At 35.0% G+C, this 24,581-nt stretch overlaps 1 protein-coding gene across 1 annotated transcript in view; it reads right to left on the bottom strand.

Moving 5' to 3' along the window:
* HS3ST5 (heparan sulfate-glucosamine 3-sulfotransferase 5) overlaps positions 1 to 24,275 on the bottom strand; it is a 301,119-nt gene extending 276,844 nt beyond the window's left edge. The window contains exon 1 of the mRNA XM_074310054.1: positions 23,356 to 24,275. The gene's annotated coding sequence lies outside the window, so the exon portion shown is untranslated. The remainder of the gene's footprint in view (positions 1 to 23,355) is intronic.
* Positions 24,276 to 24,581: the final 306 nt, after the last annotated feature.

Raw genomic sequence — 24,581 nt, 5'->3', positions numbered from 1 at the left:
GATGTTCAGAACTCATTATATTTCTCCCAATATTCATTTCCTTTAACTTCTCCATCTGTTAAAGTCACCTAGTTTCATAATCTTGCAACCATCTTACTGCCAATATCCAACCAATTGACAGATATCACCATGTCTATTATTGTAATATCTCTTGCATTTATTCCCTGACCATAGTCTCTATCATACATTAGATCTTCATTACCTCTGACTGAGACCATTGCAATATCCTAATTAGTCTCTTTCTTTCAATCATACCACCTCTGTCATCATTCTTTTATTAAAAATATCAATGAATTCCTCTTAGTTTTAGTAAAAAATGCAAACTCTTCAGTCTCATGTTTAAAGAAAAACATGGCTTGCATTTACTTTTAAACTGTTATTTCATATTAATACTTTCATAGTACATTCTTTGTTACAAATAGACTTGGCAACTGTTTCCAGTACATCATAATTTATCATCTGATACCATTCCTCTCCCCAAATCTGAAATATCCCATTTCTTCCTTCCTGAATTCAGATAATTCCTAGCTTTCTTCAAAGCACAGCTCAACTGTCATCTACACAAAACCACTGTGATTCTCCCAGTTTTTGGAACTGTCTCCCCCTTCAAATATTGTAAGGGCTTTGCATATCCTCCATACTAATTTAATTTGTATACAAATATCCCTGCAGGCAGCAAATGTATCATTTTTGTCTTCCTATTCTTAGCAACTAACATAGTACTTAATGTAATAGGTATTTAATGTATGTTTTTTAAATTTATTTAAAGCAATATTTTGATTGCATTCTCTTACATATGAGATAAAGTCCATTAGTCTGGTCTTCAAAGTATCCCATAAATTGATTCTTTTTTCTTGTCTTTAAATTTTACTATTACCTCTAGAAATCTTCCATGTCAGCTATAGACTAACTTCATTTTACACTCCCTTTCCCCACAGGATTTCCTGCACTTTTAAATTTGCTCATATCTTAAGTACAATCCACTTTTATGTTTCTTATCTAACCATTTTGTAAAGTTCAGATCAAATTTCACATCTTCCAGAAGCATTCCTTCACCCTCCCATATCATATTGCTCTCTCTTCTTTGAACTCATACATACTATCTATATAGTTCCAACTGAAAAAAAAAAGAGGAATTTCATCTACTAATATTGTTTTCATGTTCATACATCTTACCTTCCTTAGGTAAGATGTGTATTGCAAAGATCAGACCTATACATGTGGAGACAATATTAATTAATCAATAATCATTTATTTTAAAACCTACTGTTTTCTATAGAGTGTGCTAAGCACTAGGGATACAAAGAAAAGGGGAAAAAATTGGTTACTGATTTTAAGGAGCTCACAGTATAATCTCCCAATTAGACAATTAACTTTTGGTAAGACTTTTGTATTTTACTCCTTTATATCCACAATAGCATCTATTCAAAGTTTTGTACAGAGTAAGTCATTAGCATTTGTTAAATGGATACACAGTGTAATAGGTTCCTCTTTCTAAATATCTTTTCCCATGACATCTCCAAGTCAAAAATCAAAAAAGAAAAAAAAAAGATGGCTTCTCATTATCTAGAGAGGCAGTGTGGTACAGTGGCAGAACTAGACTGAGAGTCAGGAGACATATGGTTTTAATTTCTCCTTTCTTAGACTCTTAGTTGGATTGCCAGTGAGTCCACACTATATTTCTCTGAATCTGTTTCCTCAGCTGTAAAATAATGATAACAAAACTTACTTCACTAGGTATGTATACCTGGTACACACTTTTTCCTTCTCTCTCTCTCTCTCTCTCTCTCTCTCTCTCTCTCTCTCTCTCTCTCTCTCTCTCTCTCTCTCTCTCTCTCTCTCTCTCTCTCTTCTCTCTCTCTCTCTCTCTCTCTCTCTCTCTCTCTCTTTCTCTCTCTCTTCTCTCTCTCTCTCTCTCTTCTCTCTCTCTCTCTCTCTCTCTCTCTCTCTTTCTCTCTCTCTCTCTCTCTCTCTCTCTCTCTCTCACACACACACACATACACACACACAGACACACACACACACACAGAGCAGTCTATAAACTTTAAAGTTTTCCATTTATTAAAGGCAAACCATATAAGTTCATACCCAAAATACATAATACTTTCAGGTCTACAACTTTTGCTACTGGTCTGAGTGGTGATTTGTCTCATTTCGCCTATTATATTAGGCTAGCCTCATCCATGTTTCACTTACCTCCCAAGCCATCTTCTCAGCAGCTCTCCTCCCATCCTTTTTTTAGAAATTCCTAACTCTAAAACCATACTAAAATTCAAACTGAAATTTCTTGAAAAGGCATGTCATTCTATTATCCAATGGCTCCATTAACCATTTCTGTAAGCAAGAGTGTGCTCATAAATATTTAACAACTGACTTTCCTTAAATAAAAATTTAATTTGAATTATGAACATTCTATCCAACAATAAGCTAAGACTAGAGTCAACAATCATTAAGAGAAGTCCTTAGTTTATGGCATTTGCCATTTTGGGGGGTTTACATGCTCATGCTGAAAATTTTACAGTATGTGAGCTGGCTCCAGCATCTCCTTTCCAAACCTTAATATTCCTCCTTTACTACTCATTCCATATATATGTTTTCTTTTGCTATTGGCATATAAGCTCCAAGAGGTAGGGAATATTTGCTTTTGGATTGGTATCTCTAGCATATAACACAATAGTTAACATGTAGTAAATGGTTAATAAATTCCTTTTCATTCATATTACTGATTAATAAACTAGTCTTTAGCCTGATCTCAAGGTCTTCTTAAATCTTCTTACATGTTAATATAGTGTTTTCAAAGCCAAAGGTACATTTACATAAGGACTATTTTATGGAGAACTCATACAAGGAAGAAGCTTACATGGTGGTCAGAAGAAACGATACAGGACATTTTCAAGTTCTCTTTGAAAAATTCTGGGTTCCATGGTGCGACATGGGAGACATTAGCAAGGGACAAAGAAGATACTGAGTAAAACAGCATTGCAGTAGCTCAAAAGAAATAAGAAATGTGCAAATTTAGAGACATCTCCACTTCAAATCCAGAGCTATTTGTGCCCAAACTGTGACAGAATCTTCTAAGCTCCTATTGGTCTGATAAACCACAGTTGGACACACCATACCTTGACTCCAATATCCTGATGCCATTTTAGTTCTCATCAAGAACAAAGACCAACCAACCATGGTCAACCAATTTTTTTTAACATATGAGTACATAATCTAAACAAATTAGACTATTTAACAAACTAGTCTCATCATACAAGTTATCTTTCCTTCTTTCTGATGTTTTGTTCATTTCATCACCTTGACTTGAAATGCTTTTACCACTCTCTCTGCCTCGGGGAATGGTATTGATCTTTCAGCATCCAGGTGAGATGTATTTGCTTTTATGAAGCTTCCCTAGATCATATCACCCAAAGATATTTTATCCCTGTACCCTCTGAACTACTGTAGCATTCTTTATATATTCACTGTTATTGCACTCATTGATTACTTTTTGTAGTATATTTACTTGGCACTTTAAATCTTTAAGTCCTTTATTAGGTTTATTAACATTTGAGGCAAAGGATAACTCATCACTGTTTCCTCAATGATTCTCTGAAAATAGAACAAATTTAATTCATACATTATGAATTAATGACTATCTAGCCATTTCAAAATAGTAATATAATATTAAATATATGTGCTACATTTCAATTAGATAAAACAGAAATGATCTATTATATTATGAATATGTAACTTTAATTAATCTTATCTAGAGGATAATTGAATTTATGTTCATTTGGTACATATTCTTTTATTACAATGAAATATTTGAAAGTTTGTGAAACCCACTTTTACTTTTTTCCATTTTTTCACATTTAATTAAATTAATCTCCTTTGTTATACCATATGATGGTATGATATAATGAAAAGACAATTGATTTTAGAATCTGAAGAGTTAAATTTCAATTACTATTTCTATCATTTTCTAAATGATCATGGAAGAGTCATTTATATTTATAGTTTTCGTTTTCTTTTATTTAGGATTATCTGGGATTAATCCTTGTATTACCAATTCACAAGGACATAATGAACCTCAAAAGCACTCAATTTGCTGGAAGGTAGCATGGTGAATTGGAAATAATGTAGAATTTTTAATCAAAGGACTTCCATTTAATCCTAGCTCTCATTCTTGCTTTATGACCTTAGAGAGGTCATTTATCTTTTCAGTCATCACTTTCTTCTTTTCTAAAATATCAGAATTAAAATAGATAATCTTACAGTTAAAAATCAAAACTCCAAAACAGAAAGAAACTATTTAATTAGCAATCTAGTACACTTGCTTGGTATTGTGTAAAATAGTTATCTGTTTTCATACCTTATAGCCCAGCCCTACTAGATTCTAAGCCTATGAAGGCAAGAAACAATATCTTTCTAATATTTATATCTCTCCAAGCCCCTAGAACAGTTTTCTCTCCCCACTACTCCTGCTGCCTTATTGTTCAATTGTTTCAATCATGTCCAACTCTTTGCAACCCCAAATAGAATTTTCTTGGCGAAGATACTGGAGTTGTGTGCTATTTCTTTCTCTAGCCCATTTTATAGATGAGAAAACTGAGGCAAACAGGGTAAAATGAAATGCCCAGTGTCACACACCTAATAAGTGTATAAGGCCACATTTAAACTTAGGAAGATAAATCTTCCTGATTCCAGGCCCAGCACTTTTTTTATACCACATAGCTGTCCCTCTCTACCGATATCAGATAATTAATGTATATTGAATGAATAACTTGATGATTAAATTTATTGTAGCATATATATGTAATCTAAATAAATAGGATAATGTATATGAAATATTACATATTACATGCTTTATATATGTAAGTTATCATTTTTATTATTTTTATTAAAATTAACTAGTATAAATATTCCTTCTAATGATGAAGATTGCTATCCTACTAGTACAACTAAAAATAATTTCATGGATTGGCAAACAAATCATTCAGGGTAATTTATGAAATCCAACTTTTTCACATAATTAAGTTTTCATGTGTTCCAACCTTCACACTCTATTTCCTTATATCAGTGTCATTCTAGATTGATGTAACAGAATTTTATGCACTTTTACAGTGCTTAATCAAGTATGTAGGCATTTCCCCAATAACATGTTTGATTCTTGTTAGGATTATTTAATATTTTCAATGACAGGCTGATGTTTTTTAACCAATTGAAAAGCATGATCACCAGTATTAGCAAAATGAAAAGACCCATACTTTTAAAAGTAGATTTCATTTGTCAAAAGAATAAATGTGGTTCACAAGTAGCAGTATATTCCTTTTAGAAAACATATGTTTCTACTATGCTTTTTCCTAACTTAGAAAATGAATATATCTGCTGTTTGTAGTAAACTGGAATTTGAGCAGCTTAACCTTAATTTTAAGACCATACTAAAAATATTGCTTGTGTGACTTTTCCTAATCAAGTTTGAAAGAGACAGATGGTCTTTCTGCTTTCATTCTTGTTCTGTGCTTCAAGTTATTATCTGCATCTATTCAACTGTGGAATTGACATTATTTAAAGAAGATGATTCCAAATTCCAAATTAGCTCTTATTGTTCTGAAAGCAATATTGTAACCATAATGTTATTTTTATAAATTCCAGTTGATGATATTGATGGCAATTTACTTTAAAAAATTAGAATTGCTTCTGAAAATAGTTTGCTTTTGAAAAGACAGGTATGACTAGAGGCCACTTCTAGTGGCTGGAAGAACACTGGAGAAAAACCTTTATCCATCAACTTTTTTTTCTCTCTCTAAGGATTTTTTTCACTTGTTACAGAAAAGATTAATCTTACTAAGAGACTGAAACATTCCAAGTGTCAGAGCTCCATGGCCTCTGACACAGGTACTCTGAAGGTAGAGAGAACTAAGAAGATGTTATCAACAACATAGCACCAGGTCTCTAACCTAGTGACATCACATAATCATTACTATACAGCTCTTTAGTGTTTTGTGTGGCCAGGACATCGAGTAACTTACAACCCATTGCACGAGAGAGATCTTCCCCAGAGACACACAATGGGAGAACATAAATCAAGACTAGTTAGGTTAAAATGACTCAAGTAACCAGCCTTCTGAGAACAGTACTGCTCTTTCAAAACACTACTCCTGTATCAGACTAGCCTAACTAGTCCAGAAGCCAAGCCTCTGTTTTTATAAGCTACCTAAAGGCAGTCTCAAAGAGGAAAAGATGCTGACTCCAATGTTAGATTTACTGGCAGTAACTTCTTCTTTCTAACCCACAGATCAATTACTCAAATGATATTAACAATATTTCACACCAAATAAAAAATCAAAATATACCAGTAAAGTTAGAGCTTTTGCAAATGGAAAAACCTACTATATGACCCAATCAAGAGAGAAAATTAATATTTTGCTTCTATGTGGAGGGCAGTGTGGCATTGCAATTTACAATAAAAAGAAAGAAGAAGATTTTATTGTTTTTAATATCATAGCCATTTCCTGGTACTTTACTCTTTAGGTTATCTTCTCAGCTCATATCACCTTTTCCCATAAAATAATATTTTAAAAAAGTTAAACAAAACCAAAATACTGACCATATCTGATCATGGAAAGTCAGGCCAATATTCCACAATCATACTTCCCCACCTCTTCAAAAAAATTGCAAACTTAAAGAAAGAAAATATAGTGCATTTCAATGATTTGAATTTTATGGATTTTTTTCTGAGCTACATTCTCATGAGCCTTACCAGCTCCTGAGACCTTTTGATCAAGTTACTTAAAAATTTTGGCTTTTGCCCTGGGATGCTACTTTTTAGCATGTAAAGTCACCATGCTAGACCTACTCACCATATACCTTGAGGTTTTGCTAGTGGAAATAATTCAATTGAAATATCTCTAGTGTCAAAAAATATTGGTTTATATTGTCATCTTAGCTTGAATTTGAAAAGGTGTTGTATCAGCAACACTGACAGCTCTTCCAGCATGGTAAAATCTCACAAAACATCTAGTTTTCACTAATATCCAGCTGTTGGAAAAGAGGAATTTCTTCATGGTTTCCTAGCTTGAGAGATTAAGATCATGTCACTCAAGAACTTTACATAGTTACATATATTCTGGTGAAACTAATCTTCTTGTTGTACCTTATTACTGCCACCACACTACTATAGAAAAATATGACCCTGGAACCCCAAAGCACCGAACAGGACCCATTTCCATCACAAACTTTTTGATGAAAGCTAAAGATTTGAAGGCTAAATATTTGTAGCTGAATAATGGTGAAACTTTAATTTGTAAGAAATCTCAACAAGTATTGTCTTGAGAAAATCAAGCATTTGGCACTATATGATATCATTTGTCCATAAATATGTATCCTATGCATGGTGCTTGTATTATAGAAGGACTTCAGAGATCACCTTCCTGAAAAAAAGGGAATTCCTTTATAATAGTACTAACAAGTAGTTCTTCAACTTTTGCTTAAAAGTCTATTCATAAATATAGAACTGGAAGAAACCTCAGGACACCTCAGGCCAGCATCCTTATTTGTAAATAAGAAAACTGAGGCAAAGAGAATTTTTTAAGCAATTTACCTAGGCTCACACAGTAATAAATGTCTGACGTAGGATTTGAAACCTTTTCATTAAGACTACAAATCCACCACTCTATATCCATGCTGTCTCTCGTGACTTTCTCAGGAAGTCTATGCTATGAGATGAGAGAGTTTTTTCTGTGCTTTTTATCTTCCCTTTAAAAACAAGAAGCATAAGTTTGATCATTCTTCAACATAGATTTTTTTTTTAAATCTATAGATAACTATCATGATGCTTTTCCTCCTCCAATCCCCACTTCCAGGTTTTGTGTTAGATTCAATTACCATCTTTTCTTTCATTCATAAATTAAGGAACTTGGAAGTAGGGGTTGAGAAAGGAAGATCATGGTGCTCAGAATACTACAAATCTTCTGTGTTTTAGTTAAGTGAGTTTCATTAGTTTCTATGGCTGAACACAATCACCTAATAACAACCTTTTTATTAATGATACTAATTTTTTTTTTTTTGCTAGGAAGAGGAGTAAATTGTTCTATTCCAGAATTGGGTCTCAAAATATAAAATAAAATAAACCTATATGCATATATATACACACACACATATTGAATCATTACTTAATTAGTAAGGTAGCATAATAGTTTTTTAGACAGAATAGACTTTTAAAAACCAGGTTTAATTGGCAAATTACTAAAAGCAAAACAATTGTTATGGGATTGAGACCAAATAGTAAGTTAAGCATTTCTACAATTGTTTCTATAGATATTTTATTAGTATAATTTTAAAATAAACTTTCAAAAGAAAGTAACACAAAACTTGTTCTAAGTCCTTCCTACAAGCTCCCTACTGAAATGAAAGTACCTTAAGTTCTGAGATCCTCTCTCCCACATATCATAAGTCCCTTAGCACACAGTTCAGTATATTTTATATAGTGAGTGCTCAATAAATATTTTGCCATTGACAATCCATTTTATGAATTATCTCTATTCTTTGTGCCTTCTCTATTCTCTGACTCCACTCTTGAATACTTCACTATTCTTTAGTGTGTCCAGTAGAGGAGGAACAGGGGAGGGGAAAGTCATCACAGTAGAAAAAAAAATAAAGTAAAGAAGTTTAACAGGTACTAAGTGTCCTTATCTGTCAAATGAAAGGGTTGAATTGGATGTTCTCCAAGTTCTCTTATATTGTGTGAATCAAAGAGATTTGCTGAATGGTACTTGGTAGAGGGAGGGAGGAAGTTAAAGGACTGACTGAATTTCTTTATACACCTTATCCTTGTGCCCATGTTACCCTGGTTACTAGGAAGTTGACATTTAGGGATAGAGCAAGCTAGAGGATGACATTATATTATATTGAGTTTATTTTCACATATTTGCAAAACAAATGACTTCCAGATCATTAAGAGAGCAAATATGAAGTCAGTCAAACTAAGTATTTGTCTAATAAGGAAGTTCTATAGAAGCAATATCATTCCCCTTCCCCTCTCCTTCATTTATAATACACAGTCACTTTTGACCATTAGCAAATGTCATTGTGTAAAGTCATAAAATTTAACATAACTTCTGATACTTTAGGATGTTTTACTAATCCATGTTAGTCTCAAGTTTTTCTCTACATGTTTTGTTATTTGACTTTTAGTCAATAATTTAAAAAACTTAATAGAAAAATATTTTTCTTCGTTCCAAACATATTTCATTTATTTGTATTCTTCAGAGGAAATAAATATCCCACAGGCAGAAATAATCTAGTTTTGAGAAAAGGATAAAATGTTGGGCCTATACTTAGGAAGATGAGTTCAGATCTGGTCCCATATACTTACTAGCTCCATGACCCTGGGCAAGTCACTTAACCTTTCTGCCTCAGTTTCTTCATTTGTAAAATGGGGATAATAAATAATAGCACTTATCCTTCAGGGTTGCTGTAAGGATCGGATGATACAATATTTGTAAAGTGTTTTGTAAACCTTAATATGTTACATAAATGTTATGTAACTATATATTATTCATGTCAAAAGTTGCCAGAAGTAGGCACAGTGAGTACTTAGATTGTGGACTGGTTTGAATGGAGTGTGAGAAAGAAATTTAGTGGCTGATCTCACAGTAATATATTTTTGTCTTTGAGGATTTCCTACTTTGCTTGGGATTGTCTAATAGTTTAGGAGAACACAGGAATAGAAGGGGGAGGGAGATTGGGACACAAAGGAGTCTGCTTCAACCTTTTGCCTATTGGACTCTTCAATAGTGCCCATGCAATATATACTCTATAAATCTTTGTCTAGTTGAACCAAATTTATCAAGCATAGAAGGCAAAAGGAATCAGTTTAACATAGGATATAAATAAATAAAATATTACAACAACTTGAAAATAAAAACATAGCTACTATCTAGTGGATAAAAGAGTATATTTTTATGAGAGTAAGAAAAAACATACACACAGCAGCAACTTCTTGAATTGAAAAATAATAGGCCAACACTGCAGTTAGCCAAATGAAATTAATATATTTGTAATGGAGCCAATAACTAGAACTATCAGTCCAAGACTTGCCAAAAGTGGAGATAGAGCTTTTTAAGAACTCTAGTAGAGGCTTTGGTTCATGCTTACTATAAAATGATTTTAAAAATAGAAAAGGAAATGTTATTCTTCAGAGATGGACTTTGATGTCTATTAGACAAGAAAGCATTGTAGAATGTAATAAAAAAAAAAAAAGTAAGGAAGGAGAAAGCAGTGTTAGAATACTTAATGTAACTTAAAATTACATTTTTATTTAACAATGAGATGCTAGATTGATAACCTGTTTTGTCAAATGCAGATCTTTTGTAGCACTCTTTTGGATACATACACGTAAATGCTTGCATGGGCACATACATATGTACACACATGTGCACACACCCCCTAATATTAAATCAGTTTTTTTTAATTGAACTACAACATTTTTAGTTTCCTGAATTAGTGCTTTCCTGAAAAACATTCTGGTAGTGACCCCTTTTTCCTTTTTGGAAAACCATAGATGTTTCACACAAAACAAGTTCAATTCCTATTCCAGTGGATTTGTGGAAATGTAAGTTTTACACTTGTGATTTTCTGTTATCAAAGTCACCTCTCTTACTGCCAGTGTTAATGCTAAACATGTAATAATACTTTATTGTCATGAGCAGGAATCTTCTTTGCTAATTAGATGCAGCTGTCAGTAATTACTACTTGTCAGTGTAATCTATTTTAGGGAACACTACTTTAAATGAGAAAAGATGGGCCTGATACCGAGAGGGTGGGATAGAAAAGGTGACTGCTTACTTCTTTAGAGCAAATACTTGCCAGATTTGAGATAAACAAGAAAGTTCACTATTCAGTGGTACAGTCACCACATCCAAATTGAGCCAGTCTGCCTTTTCTTAGAATAGGCGTGATGCTCATTTAGTTTTTCTGATTTCTCATTGAAAGCTATAGCTCACTAAGTGTGCAAAGCAAATGAGTATCTTATCTTTTTAAAATTTAGATACTTTTCTTTTTACAAAACCTGGACTCTGCTTCCTTAAAAATTTTCTTTAAACCACAATGTTGGATTCATATATGTAGGATGTAGGAGATTAGTGAGAGAGAGAGAGAGAGAGAGAGAGAGAGAGAGAGAGAGAGAGAGAGAGAGAGAGAGAGAGAGAGAGAGAGAGAGAGAGAGAGAGAGAGAGAGAGAGAGAGAGAGAGAGAGAGAGAGAGAGAGAGAGAGAGAGAGAGAGAGAGAGAGAGAGATCAAATATTGATTCCTTTTGAAAGGAAGAAAAGATGACTAAAGAGAACATTGTTTTTTGACTCTTTTGTTAATGATTCAGCAAAGTTTTCTTCCTAGTGGAGTGATTTTTGGATCTCAATTTAAATTTCTTAAATTTACAAATGAAATTATTCATTTTTTCTTGTAACAGTTCGTTACATTTAGCTCTATCTGAAACGAAAGCCAATGCTTGTAAGAATGGTATATGCATCTGTTGTAAGCAATGTCAAAAATAAAAATACAACTAGTTGAATTTTCTTCAGGGGAAAGGCAACTTTTCCAGCCCCAGATGCAGATATTACTTTTAGTGTCTAATGAGAGGAGACTTTTATCCACTTCCTTTCATTTATTTCAGTTAACATTTGAGATGAAAGAGAAGGAAAAGGTGCCTCAGTAGGAGAATGAAGAGGAAGAGGAAGAAGAGCAGGAGCAGGAAGATAGGCTTAGTGAGGTGGAACCCAGCACACTTAAGATCGAGTGAAACACTAACAGGCAGTGACCACCTATGGAAAGCATGGGAGATTGGACATACCAGTGGTTTTTCATTGCACTGGCTAAAAAGACTTATCACACCCCTCAGAACATTCTAACTGCCTCATCTTTCTTCCCCCACCATCTGTTTTACATCAGACACTCCAATGGTCCTCCTATTACCTGATAATTAATTATCTTGTTAGAGGACCCAACAAATTTGGCAGTTATTCTTCTGAATACTACTGCCTAAGTAGAATTAATGATTTGCTAGCTCATGACTGAAAAGCATTTTTCAAATGCACAATAATTTTAAAATTAGAGAATGTGTTTCTTAATCTTGCCTTGTAAATAAATAGGGAGAAAAGAACATTATTAGCTTATGCATTCTTTTTTTCTCCTTGTTCTCTGTGAAGGTAAATAAAGGTATTGTAGGGGGAGGAATGAACAAAATTAACATTCTTCTCTCTTTTCATCATAATGAAAAGAATAGTGACTATTTCCAAAGCATGTCAATGTACATACATTCCATGCTCTATTAAATATGATGATATTTGTGGAATTTTCAAGTGCTTAAGCATCTCAATAAATATCAGCTACAAGAGACAAGAAGCTCCTCATTAAACAGATTATATAAAGTGAAAAATCAAGAAGTCACATATAAGCCAGAGTAGCAATGGATTAGGGATGAATTAGAAAGAAAATAAGGACCAACAGACATATTTTAATTTAAAAATAGGAAATTAGGAAACTATAATGGTACTAATGTTAGCGAAAAGAAGGTAAAGCTACTGAGACTCATGTGGAACCAGATATAAAATGTAAACTCACTTTCAAGGGCTTGTCTGAAATCTAAAAAATACATGATATAGTCAATTTTTTGTGCAATATAAGAAATTCAATTCAGAGTGGGACTGAAAGGAGCAAGAATTGACTCTGGCTTTGACTATTCCTGGCTTAATTTTTAGTTTATTATTTATGAAATGGATATAGAAATGTATACTTTAACATGGAATGTTAGTTAATTCCTCTAAAGTACTTTGAAAAAGAAACAATGAATAATACATTATGATGTTAAATTAGTTCCTTCTCCTCCCCAGCCAACTGAAAGAGACAGGTATCCCAATTAAAAGGATAAGCAGCCAATAATATTTAATAAAATCTATCATACACTGAGTTTGGAATTTTTTAAAGCCAAGATTTAATATAGCATTAAAAACAAAATAGTGTTATTTAAGTGTCAATTTCATGAATACTTTGATAAAGTTATCTTATTTATAATAATTTATCTTTGTTTAAAGGTCATGAATCAAAATAAATATATTTTTTAAATTAGGTGAATATTCCTACATTAAAACATATCTTTCCTCTACATAGAAAAAAATCTATCTCCAATTGCTAAAGTATTAATTCTAGTGGTTCATGAGTACTTTAATTTCTAGAGACATCTAGGCTTTTCCAATGTGAGGATTTTGGTATAAATTACGTACTGTTTTTTCCCTTTTATAGTTCATTGAAGTTCGAGATAACAATTTTTTACAACAATCTCAGTTTTTAATATGAATAATTAGAATGAATCAAATTAATTGGGTTGTTAAATGATAAACTAAATTAATATTTTTCTCTGGCTCATTTTCCTGGGGAATTGTTCTTGATGTATAAATGAAAGCTACATTCTTGTTCTTCAAGTGCATAGTAGATAATGTTGGGTTCATAGTCAGGAAAACCCATCTTCCTGAGTTTAAATATAGTCTCAGAAACTGTGTGATTCTGGGCATGTCACTTAATCTACATGCATATCTTGGCCTGACTCAAGTTGCTCAATCTATGCTTAGTAATAGGCCTATAGAAAAAGGAGAAAAGGAGAGGAGAAAGAGAATTAAAGAAAGAAGATCAAACAAGGAGAAGGGATGAGGGGAGTGATTAAAAATAACTCAAAAATGGTTGGGTGGTGGGGAAAAATGTAGAGAAAGCATTCAATGACCTGATTGAAAGATTTGGTACTACTGACTACCCTCTTCTTTTGGAGACTTTCTTCTCTGAGTTTTTTCCTTAGTCCTTCCCTTAGTCTTTCTTTGCTGGAGCGTCAACCCAATCCCACTCCCTAAACATGATTGTTCCTCAGGGCTTTGTCCTTGGTCCTCTTCTTTTTGTTTTATATAATCTCTCTATATGATCTTATTAAGTCCCATGAGTTTAATTATCATTTTGATTCAGGTCTGTATATCAAGCTCTATGACCTCTCAAGCTCCAGAGCTCCAATCCTACTTCAAAATCTACTTATTTGACATTTCTATCTGAATGTCCTAAAGGCTCAAAATTAACATGTCCAAAAAAAAAATACTATTAGCTTTATCTGAGCCCTCTCCCTTTTCCCCTACCTCAAATCCTCCTCTAATTTCTCTTAAGGGACCAGTCATCCTTTGTAATCTTGGAGTAATCTTGACTTCTCACTGTCACACATTCCATCTATCCAACCAATTACCAAGCCTTACCAATTTTTTCTCCATAATAGTTCTTCCTCTACCCCTGTTATTCTCACCATTCAAATAACCAAAACCCTTTTCCAGACTCTTATCACCTCTCTCCTGAAATATAAGAGAGATTGAACATCTAACCTCTAGTTTCTTCAGTTTCCCAGTTACTTAAACTTTCCCCACTCGCAACTCCTTTTTGCCTAAGAAATCTTAGCCTAACCAAGATGTAGGGGAAGAAGAAAATGCCAGCAAAGGGATTCTAGTTGGATAAAGTCTATGAAAAAAACAAACAAACAAAAGATGGGCATGAGTATTTTCAAGGATCTATGGAAATATTTCATTCTTTTGCATTCAATGTTTCTGTTTCCCTGAAATAGAAACTGGCTTCAGTAGTTCAAAAAGCACAGGCTCTGAAGTCATAAAAGTTAGAGATCCTGAGTAGGTTTAAATTCTAAGCACTGAAAATTATTATCTGTGTGCTCTTGTATAAGTCACTTAAGTCTCAGTTTCCTCATCTTGAAAATGAATTGATTAAACTAGATGAAAGTTAAGATTTGTGATCTAAAGCATTCTTGGGAATAACAATTTTCTTTGACCTATTGTCCTATTGAACATATTTCAGCTCTGAGAAAATAGGACAATTTGGCATCTCAGAACACTGGATAAAATTTCATTAAATGAGAAAATTATATTAAAATCAAAATGACTGATCAGAGTAAACTAATAATTCATATATGAAATCGATTAAACGTTATCATGTCCTTCCCTTTAAAAGGGATCAGCAACTCATTTAAAAGTAATCTCTTGTCTTTCTTCAACTTTATTAATTCAATTTAATCAATATTTAACCTTTAAATAAACTGTCAAAACAAATTATAGTTTCACTTTTCTGCTAAGAAGCATTTTTCTCATGACAAGAGATTATTGCCACAGGTAGCATACAAGGGAATATCACAGTACAAAGGTCAACTCTTTGAAGTTGAAAAAATCATGTATAAAAACACAAGAGCAATTTTTTCAAAAGTGATGAAAATAGCTTGGCTACCTATTGTTTTATATGTTTATTCATTTGGGGGGGACTTTAGAAAAATGAATTCTACAGGAAACTTGAATTTCTGACTTAAATTGCCATTGTTTAATTCCAGTGAGTTTGATTTTCTACTAGAAGCAGAGTAAGACATTTAAACTAGACAACTTTCTTCTATTTTATATGAGAAAATTAAAATGTTAGAAAAATATAGCCAGAATACTTGTCCAAAACTCATTTAAATTTAAATGTAAGATTCAAATATTAACTTTTTTGCTTATTTTCAGATCCTTCTTTCTTCAAATTCCATCTGAGAACTTTCAATTAACATATTAATCATAATAGTTCATTGTAAAGCTTGCAAAAATAGCACTTAATCCTTAAAATAACACTACTCTTATAAACAGCCCCCCTTTATATGGTAAAGAAATTTGAGAGGATAAGTGACTTTTCCAGGATCATAGAGCTAGTAAATATCTGATCTCTTTTCAATATAACATGCTACTTTTTATGGATGCCATTTCATCAGTGCCAGTACTCCCTCTATTGATGTAGACTGGAACTCCTTTTTAACTTAGCAGATGGTCTTCAAGAGTTGCTATGGCCAAAACATTCAGAACTTTGCATCTAGTCTCTCCAAACATATATATGCTAGTTCTCACATAACAGATGTATGACCCATCACTGGGCCTATATTCAATCTTTCTAGCTTGTCTGATACCATAAGCACTTGAAATTCACTGAGAATTCATCTGAGAACCCCAAAATGACTACAATGAGATTTTATTTGAGAATATAATCAGTTATTAGATGAGAGTATGGTTCAGGTTTTTTATAGATTTGTTTTTAAATATCCAGAATAACTAATACACTCTAATGTTTAGTGTAAGAATTTAGATATAACACCAGTTTCTTGTTTTACTAAGTTCTAATCTGGAAGAAATTTAAAAAACATTTTTTTTCCTCCTAGTTGTAATAATTTCCAATAAATTAATTTTATAATTGTAGAACTAACAGTCCTGATTAAAGATTCATGGCACATTTTTTAAACTTTTTTGTTTGGTAGATCCACATCCAGAATTATTGGAAACTTCTAATTAACTTGAATTAGTTAGTTGGAGTCATTTAGAATTACAATAAAAAGCATTACAGTGACATTCTAACAGCCACCCAAATAGATTCTGCAAACTGTACTCATATAGCAGTATTGTTAATATTTATGACAGCACAGTTGTTTTTTTCTCATTAGTATTTAAAAGATTCAGTTACTTAATGTTAATTATTTCTTCATATGATTTAAAAAAAAAAAAAAAAACCAAAAACCATAATTAGGAGCAGTCTTCTTGCTACTAACTTCTAAATTTAAAATTTTTCATCATTTTATTCAGTCTCTCTTCATTCCCCACCTCTCATCTATGTCTAGGCCCTCTAACTCATAAAATGTTATCCTTGTAGAGTTTAACTACATAATGATATGACCACAATTTAAAGGAATGTGCTCATTTGAATATAAGCCAAATCTGAAAGCCTGTACCATTACATAGCAATTTGAGCTTTTCTCACCTTGATTGGAAATGTTTAGCGATACCAACAACATAAGGTGAGGGTAAATGTTCTATCTTAATTTGTGACACAGCAAATTTTCTCAGCAAGTACTTTTATTATAGATGAATTATTATTATATGTTATGACCCAGTGAAAATTATGCATTATGAGGATATTATTGGGAATGTAAAATATCCTATATCACTTAACTATTTAAGATTCTAGACTATTAAACAATTACTAAATGGGACCAGTCCTTAAAGTTAAAACTTGAAGTTGAACCTTAGGAAATTATCTATAGTATAGTACATTAAAGATTACATTGTTATAGGATTACTGCCTTCTATTCATTCTTAGTTACTAATGTCATTTCTTCATTATGAGTCGTCTATAAAAACCTCATTATAGGCTAAAAGATCAGCCACCTCAGTTCTTTGGAAATTAAAAGTTAGCATACTCCTTCCTCATCTCCCCCATACTTTTTGAGTTCCCAAACTCATGTACAGCCCAAATATTTACTGTTAAAGGTAGTCAAATGTTCACAACAAAAGGTAAGAGCTTTTTTTTAGAATTGTAACTAGTGCCACAATCATGTTGTAAGAAAGCTTTGATTGCTGTTACTATAATATTGGAAAGAGGAAGGGAAAGGGGAAGGGAAAGAGGAAGGAAAGGAAAGGAAGGGAAAGGGAAAGGGAAAGGAAGGGAAAGGGAAAGGAAAGGAAAGGAAAGGGAAAGGGAAAGGGAAGGAAAGGAAAGGAAAGGAAAGGAAAGGAAAGGAAAGGAAAGGAAAGGAAAGGAAAGGAAAGGAAAGGAAAGGAAAGGAAAGGAAAGGAAAGGAAAGGAAAGGAAAGGAAAGGAAAGGAAAGGAAAGGAAAGGAAAGGAAAGGAAAGGAAAGGAAAGGAAAGGAAAGGAAAGGGAAAGGAAAGGAAAGGAAAGGATGGAAGGGAGAAGAGAAGAAAGGAAGGAAGGAAGGAGAGAAAGGAAAGGAAAGAGGAAAGAAAGAGCAAGAAAGAAAGGAAGGAAAGGAAGGAAGGAAGGAAGGAAGAAAGGAAGGAAGGAAAGGAGGAAAGGAAGGAAAGGAAGGAAGGAAAGGAAGGAAGGAAAGGAAGGAAGGAAGGAAGGAAAAAAAGGAAGAAAGGGAGGAAAGGAAGAAAGAAAGGAAAGAAAGAAAGAGAAAGAAAGGAAGGAAAGAAAGGAAGGAAAGGAAGGAAGGAAGGAAGGAAGGAAAGGAAGAAAGGAAGGAAGGAAGGAAAGAAAGGAAGGAAAGGAAAGGAAAGGGAAAGGAAAGGAAAGGAAAGGAAAGGAAAGGAAAGGAAAGGAAAGGAAAGGAAAGGAAAGGAAAGGAAAGGAAAGGAAAGGAAAGGAAAGGAAAGGAAAGGAAAGGAAAGGAAAGGAAAGGAAAGGAAAGGAAAGGAAAGGAAAGGAAAGGAAAGGAAAGGAAAGGAAAGGAAAGGAAAGGAAAGGAAAGGAAAAAGGAAAGGAAAGGAAAGGAAAGGAAGGAGGGAGAGAGGGGGGAGAGAGGGGGAAGGGAGGCAGGAAGGATACTTGATTTAAACTTTGCATATCTTATCTGTGTGCTTAATGTCTTCTTCACCACACCCTTCCAGTATAAAGTAAGCTCCAAGAGAACATGTGCTATGATTTTTTTTCCTTTATTGCCTCAGCACAAATATCTAACATATAGTGGGTACTCAAGAAAAGGTTTTCAAATCAGTTTGCTTTTATTTTCTCACTAACTTGTCACAGGCAAAAATCCTTTGATCTTAGCTTCAGCTTCTTTCTTAATGAAATGAGAGAATCATACTAAAATTCGATGCCGTTAAATTTAAATAGAAATGAAGTGGGGAGGGATTATTGTTTGTCCTGCATATTTAAAGAAGACCAAGAACATCACATATGGATTTAAGTGAGGTAGAGTTGAAAAAGTCATCATTTTTCCCTCTCTATTCCAGAGTCACTGGCCAAGACAAAACTTAGGACAATTGGTGACAGACTGGGGTTCAGTGGGTGACCTTATCTTCTTTGATGTCTGATTAAGCTGCCTACTTTAGCCACCTTTATGGCTGCTGGAACAAATTGTACTTGTTGCCTTATTCTGCCAGAATAGACATCCCCATGATTCACCAGTAGTTTTTAAGGCCCGTTGGCTATGTCAACCTGCTTTAGCCTATCTGCTAAGATGATTTTACCTAGGTGTGGTGGATGCAGCACATCCGTGGTTTGGAACTGCAGGTGAGAATTGAGTGCCAGGTAGACATTAAAGGTGGATAAATAATCCTGAAAAATGCCCTCACACCAGAGGTATGTCATCTCTAAACACTGCACACACAAGGGAGGGATAAAACCAAAAAATATGTAAAGATCCTTGCAGGATGCAGATTGACTTAGAAAACTACATTTTAACATTATCTATGTTCTGTTATACTCAATTTATTTTGTTCAATATTTCCCAATTACATTTTGATCTGGTTCTTGGTACTACAGATGTGGCAGTAGCACATAAGTCCATGTTTGCCGTCTCTGAACTAGGTTATCTCTAAATTCCCTTCTAGCATTGCCATTCCATGATTCAGTCTTTCCTTTGTTTAGAGCCCTTTTATAAATAATGGAAAATTAACACGTTATCAAATGTTAAACAACAATAACATTGCTAAAATAACCCTTCAATTGAACAGCAAATTGGATTTGCAATCTTCTTTTGTTTTGTTGAACTTCTGCTTGTGCATTATGTAGAAATCCAGACAATTTTATTTACCATGGAGCCCACAATTGACAATACAATGTTTTTGATGAGTTTTATCTACTCTAAAATCTTTGTCCTTAGATCAGTGATTTCCAAATGTGGTTTTTAATAACTTGTTTTTATTGAGCTTCTGCCCTAAAGGTTAAGGTATCATCATAATCCATAGAAACAAAGATTGATCCTAACAAGGATGAGAACAAGAGTCAGCAAAATTTGTCCACAAAGATTTGTGTACTAGATTCCTGTTAAAGAGTGATTGAACTTTGGCTATCTGTAGTGGCTTTATAATCTGGAAACTACAATATCAGAGTTTCTCAGTTTGTCACAAATTAGCATATAATTAAAACAAACTTTTAAACCTTCTCTTTCCCCTTTTAACAAGGCAGGCCATGAGTTAGGAAAGGGTTGATTTGTAATGAATACTTTTCTTACAACTTTTAATTTATAAGTTCTCTCTTCTGAAAGTACTTACATTTCCTTAAAATTAATAACAGCAGGTACAAACAATAATAATAAAAGTTTAAAGAAAACCCCATTCATACTAAATCATACTAATCCTAATGAAATTGTGATCACTTAATTTTAGAAGTTTCTAGAATAAAATTTTGTGAAGAAACCCAATTATAAAAGATGAAAAACAAATCAGTGGTATATCTATAACTGTATTATAACTTCAGTTCTAGGTTCCAATACTAGGATTGTTATTTATAGTATATAAGGAGTAATTGAAAAATAATTGTTACAAACCATCACCATACCTTCCTCTCCCCCAAGTTCCTAATATATACTAATAAGGAAGAAACTATTCTGCAGGTGCTTCTTACTTTCATGTTACCCTGAGGAGTAATTTTATTCATGAATGATATTCTTAGAATAGAGCCAATCCTGACAGGCAAGATGTAAAGAAAGATTCCAAAGACTCTTCAATTAGTTTTCTGTAAGTACTTCCTCCTCTAACAAATACTAAACAATACCCATTAAATCAGATTACTCATTAGCATATAATTGCATAACCTTTAAAATCTTACGGAAACATGCACATTCTGAAATTGCCGAGAGATGAGAAAAGACAAGGAGTAATTTTTTCAACTTTAGAGCTTCATTTTTCAATGCAACTAGAACACAAATTTATTCATAAATGAGAACAATTGACACATTTGGATCAGTGGCAGTTCAGAATAGGGTTTATGGGTACCAGCTTAAGCTGTTTGTATGTAAATGTTTAGTATTAAATATTTTAATGTTAAATAAGAATTTAATACATGATAATTTAATTTTGATTTATTTGAATAAAAAATGAGCACAAACATGAATTTCAAAGAAATATAATTAATTTTCTGAAACTGAATCACATATAGTATAAGTTTAGAATGATAACATGTATTTAATATTGAAAACAAAATTGAACAGGATCTGTCAGGAATGATTTGTATTCATTCATTCAACATTTAATCACTTAGTAAAGGACAGTTACTGTGTTTAATAGTCAGGGGAATGTTTGAGGATTTTTTCCCCAAAGTAGTGTATCTATTATAATGTTAATAATCCATTTTCAGGCATTTTTCAGTGAGAAAAGGGCTAGAGATTTTTTTTAAAACTTCCATCTTTTAAAACTTTTAATGTTTCTCTCACAGCACCCTGAATAGTGCTTTCTATATAGTAGATACTTTAAAAAATCATTGAATGAATAAAAATTCAGGGAGCAATAATAAGATGGTTCATTCAAAAGTAACTAAGTAGTGTTATTAGCAACTATGACTCTCATTCACACATATTAAAAACACTATAAACAGATCATTCTAGTTGAAGACATTAAATTTAAATACTGAGGTCATACTTGACCTAGAAAAAAACTGTAATCTGAGCTCAAGCTGTGAACCTCCATTTACTATAACCCTCACAATTTTCCATGAAATCTGCTTAGTAGTCTATTTGAAAAGATTCCTTTAAATTATTAATAAGCAACATTATGTTTCATTTGTATACATATTGAAAAAGAGTCCTGTAAATTTGTCCACATGTAACTTCAAAGATACCAGTAGAGTTTTCGATCTCTTTTAAGGCTCTCCAAACTAACTTGTCTTAAAGTTCAACCAACAACTCAGATTTCTTGACAATATCTTCTAGTACCTTGAATAACCAACTTATAACTTCTTAATGGAAAAGCACCAGATGATTACTCTGGTAATCCATAATTAATTGAAACATGGGGCATCTTAGAAACAATTGAGGAAAGGAAGAGTATATATTTGGGACTTTGTCTTCTTTAATGAGTCACAGGGAAGAAATATTTGGATAACTAAAATGAAATTTGGCAAAGAGACAGTTGATATCCAATAGACCTTTTTTTTTTTAATACAAGGGGAAAAAAACAAAACAAAACAAAACAAAGCCAAAAACTTTTGTTACCCAGTATCAGTAAATGTCTTCTAATTTTTTCATCTTCTATTCTTTTCAAAAGGAATCATGTTTGAACTAATTTGTAACTTGGATAACATTTCTCAGTTGTTCCCCATAAGCCCTGAAAAATACTAAAACTGCTGAGCAAAGCCATTTTAGAATCAACAGCAATCACTAGCTTTAGATTACTGCCAACAAATCAAGTAGAGTAGTTTATAAAGGACAACCTTCACAAAAAGAGACCTATCCTACTGTAGCCTTAGTCCCTGCCCCCAACTTGTCCCTTCTGATATTTACTCAGTAGAGTTCACATAAATCAGAGAGGAGTTACAGCGCAATTAAATGTATTCTTGATGTAATTTGATTTAAAGCACTTTGCAAATATTAAAGCTACCCTTAAGGGATCAATATTTTCTACTGAGAAACTGGCATTGTTATTATTATTATTATTATGTTTAAAAGGAGAGAGTAAAGGCTCTCGAGGGTAGTGGAGCATCCTCCATTGAACAGCAGATGTCTGGCTGACTTGCAGAGAGCGAGCTGCCAGAGTGTAGGGACAACTAGGGTCAGATGGCTCCTGAGTTGATGAAGAAGCACTTGCCCGCCAAACTGGGAAGTTTCAGTGGGAATCCTCAGGTAAATGCATACACATCCAAGACTCGGTGTTCCCTTTTCTACATCTTCCACTACAAACCTTAAGCAAGGCTGTTCCCTCAGGTCACAGGAGCCAGAGCCCTAGTGCTCTTTTCAATCAACTCTTCCCAAAGCCTTCATGAGGACAGGAATAATAAAATGCAATGGTATTTCTTCAGCCATCAATCCAGTCTCTAGGGGAGATTGGGGGTTATGGACAGTGGTTGCGTGGATATGTGTGTGAGGGTGAAGATATTTGCCTCTTTTTTCTGCCCTCTGCCTGTCCTCTATCTCAAAGCTGAGAATTCACTTCTTCCCTAAAGAACCGAAGTCGAAACTCCTCTGCAATAATATTGAGCAAACAACCCACAAAGGTTCCAACTGTGATTGGGGTATCACGCTTTTACATCAGTCTCCAAGCAAACCTTTCCTCAAACAACCCCAAACCTAGCAAACAGTACCTTCTGTACACAGCGTAACGCCCTTCTCTCTTGCACTTGTGTTACTCGAGCCACAGAGAAACCTGCCTAAAAGTCCTCTCCTGGGCAGCGCCCCCGGAAACCAGCCCCCAGAAAGGGGCCGCGGAATTAAAGTCTGCAAGACCCCTTCATCTCTCGGGATTTTTCTTGGTCACTATTCCCTCCTTGCTGTACCTTTCCCCAATTTCAAAGGGATGGTGAATGGTGTAACTAGCCGACCCAGCCTAGCTAGCTACTGCTTGGCAGAGACTTAGTGGTCTCAGCCTGACTCACTTACCGGGCATCCTGAGCCACTGCCGCTGAAGGAAATCCGAGGTGAAGGCGGGCAGGCGGACAGGCAGGCGGGCGAAGGACTCACTAATGCTGTGGCCGTCTGGGTGGAGGGCAAATATGTGGCTTTTGTGGCCAGGCTCCTAAGTTGGTGCCTTGTTTCTGAGATTGGGAATTCAGTTCATCAGAGCGCGAGACTGAGAGAGTGAGTCAGTGAGTGACCGAGTGGTGATGTGTGTATGTATGAGCAGGGAGAGACACGCAGGCAGAGAAATATTGGGGAGGGAGGGAGGCGGAAAGGAGGGAGGAGTGAAGGTGGGAGGAGCGGGAGGAGGAAAGTAGTGGAGTTTAGGATGCGTTTCCTGCACTTCCCAGAGAGGCAGAGGCCAGGTGCAGCTGGGCGCGTTACCGCGGCTAGAACACGGCAAAAGCTGGCTCCTGAGTCCCAATTCCAGTTCTCCCAATGCCTTGTGACTGTGCGCCAGAGAAGGTGCGCATTCTCATCTCCGCATATGTACCCTGCGCTGTCCCCAGACCCTGCGCTAGGAGGGGATAAGACCCTGTTCCGCAGTGACAGCTGAAGGAGCGCCCTCCCAGATCTCGCCTCCACCCTCTCAAAAAAAGAGCAACAGCCAAAGCAGCTTCTGGGTGGTTTTCTTCTCGCTTGTAGCCGGCGCCCGAGAGCCACTCAGCCAGCTCTAGGCTTACGGGGCACTCCCCGTGGCACAGCCAGAGCCGAGCTGAATCAGGCGCCGCCCGCTCCCTCTTGTAAGCAGAGCAGCTGCGGCCGCCGCCACCATCGCCTCCCGGAGAGGCGCCCAGCTGCGTGCGTGTCTAAGCGAGTCTCTTCCTCTCCATCACTCGGAGGGGCACACGAGGGAAGCGGGGTCCCAGGCGGCCAGCTGCAGAGTGGCTGCTGTCCACACCCCTTCCTAAGTCTTTCCCCACCCACCCCGCCCCCAACCCTCCTCTTCCCTCTTCTCCTGCTGCTACGACTCCTTGGTCCCCAAAGACAGCGACTCGGTAATAGCAAAAAAGGGCGGAGGAGAAGCAGCAGGAGAAGGGCTGGGAAGCGCAGGTGTCTCCAGTAGAGAGACACAGGCACACCGAGACACCGAAAGAGCAGCTTGCTGCAGGGGGAGGGCAGGGCCCTGGGAGGAGGAGAAGGAGGAGGAGAATTTACCAGGAGGAGGCGGCAGCCGCCACAGAGGACCTGAGGCTGCGGAGCTACAT

This window comes from Sminthopsis crassicaudata, chromosome 4 (genome assembly GCF_048593235.1).
Source record: "Sminthopsis crassicaudata isolate SCR6 chromosome 4, ASM4859323v1, whole genome shotgun sequence".
In the NCBI taxonomy this organism is placed as follows: Eukaryota; Metazoa; Chordata; class Mammalia; order Dasyuromorphia; family Dasyuridae; genus Sminthopsis; species Sminthopsis crassicaudata.
Note: the sequence above shows the minus strand (reverse complement) of the source record. Positions and strands in the feature narration are given on the sequence as shown.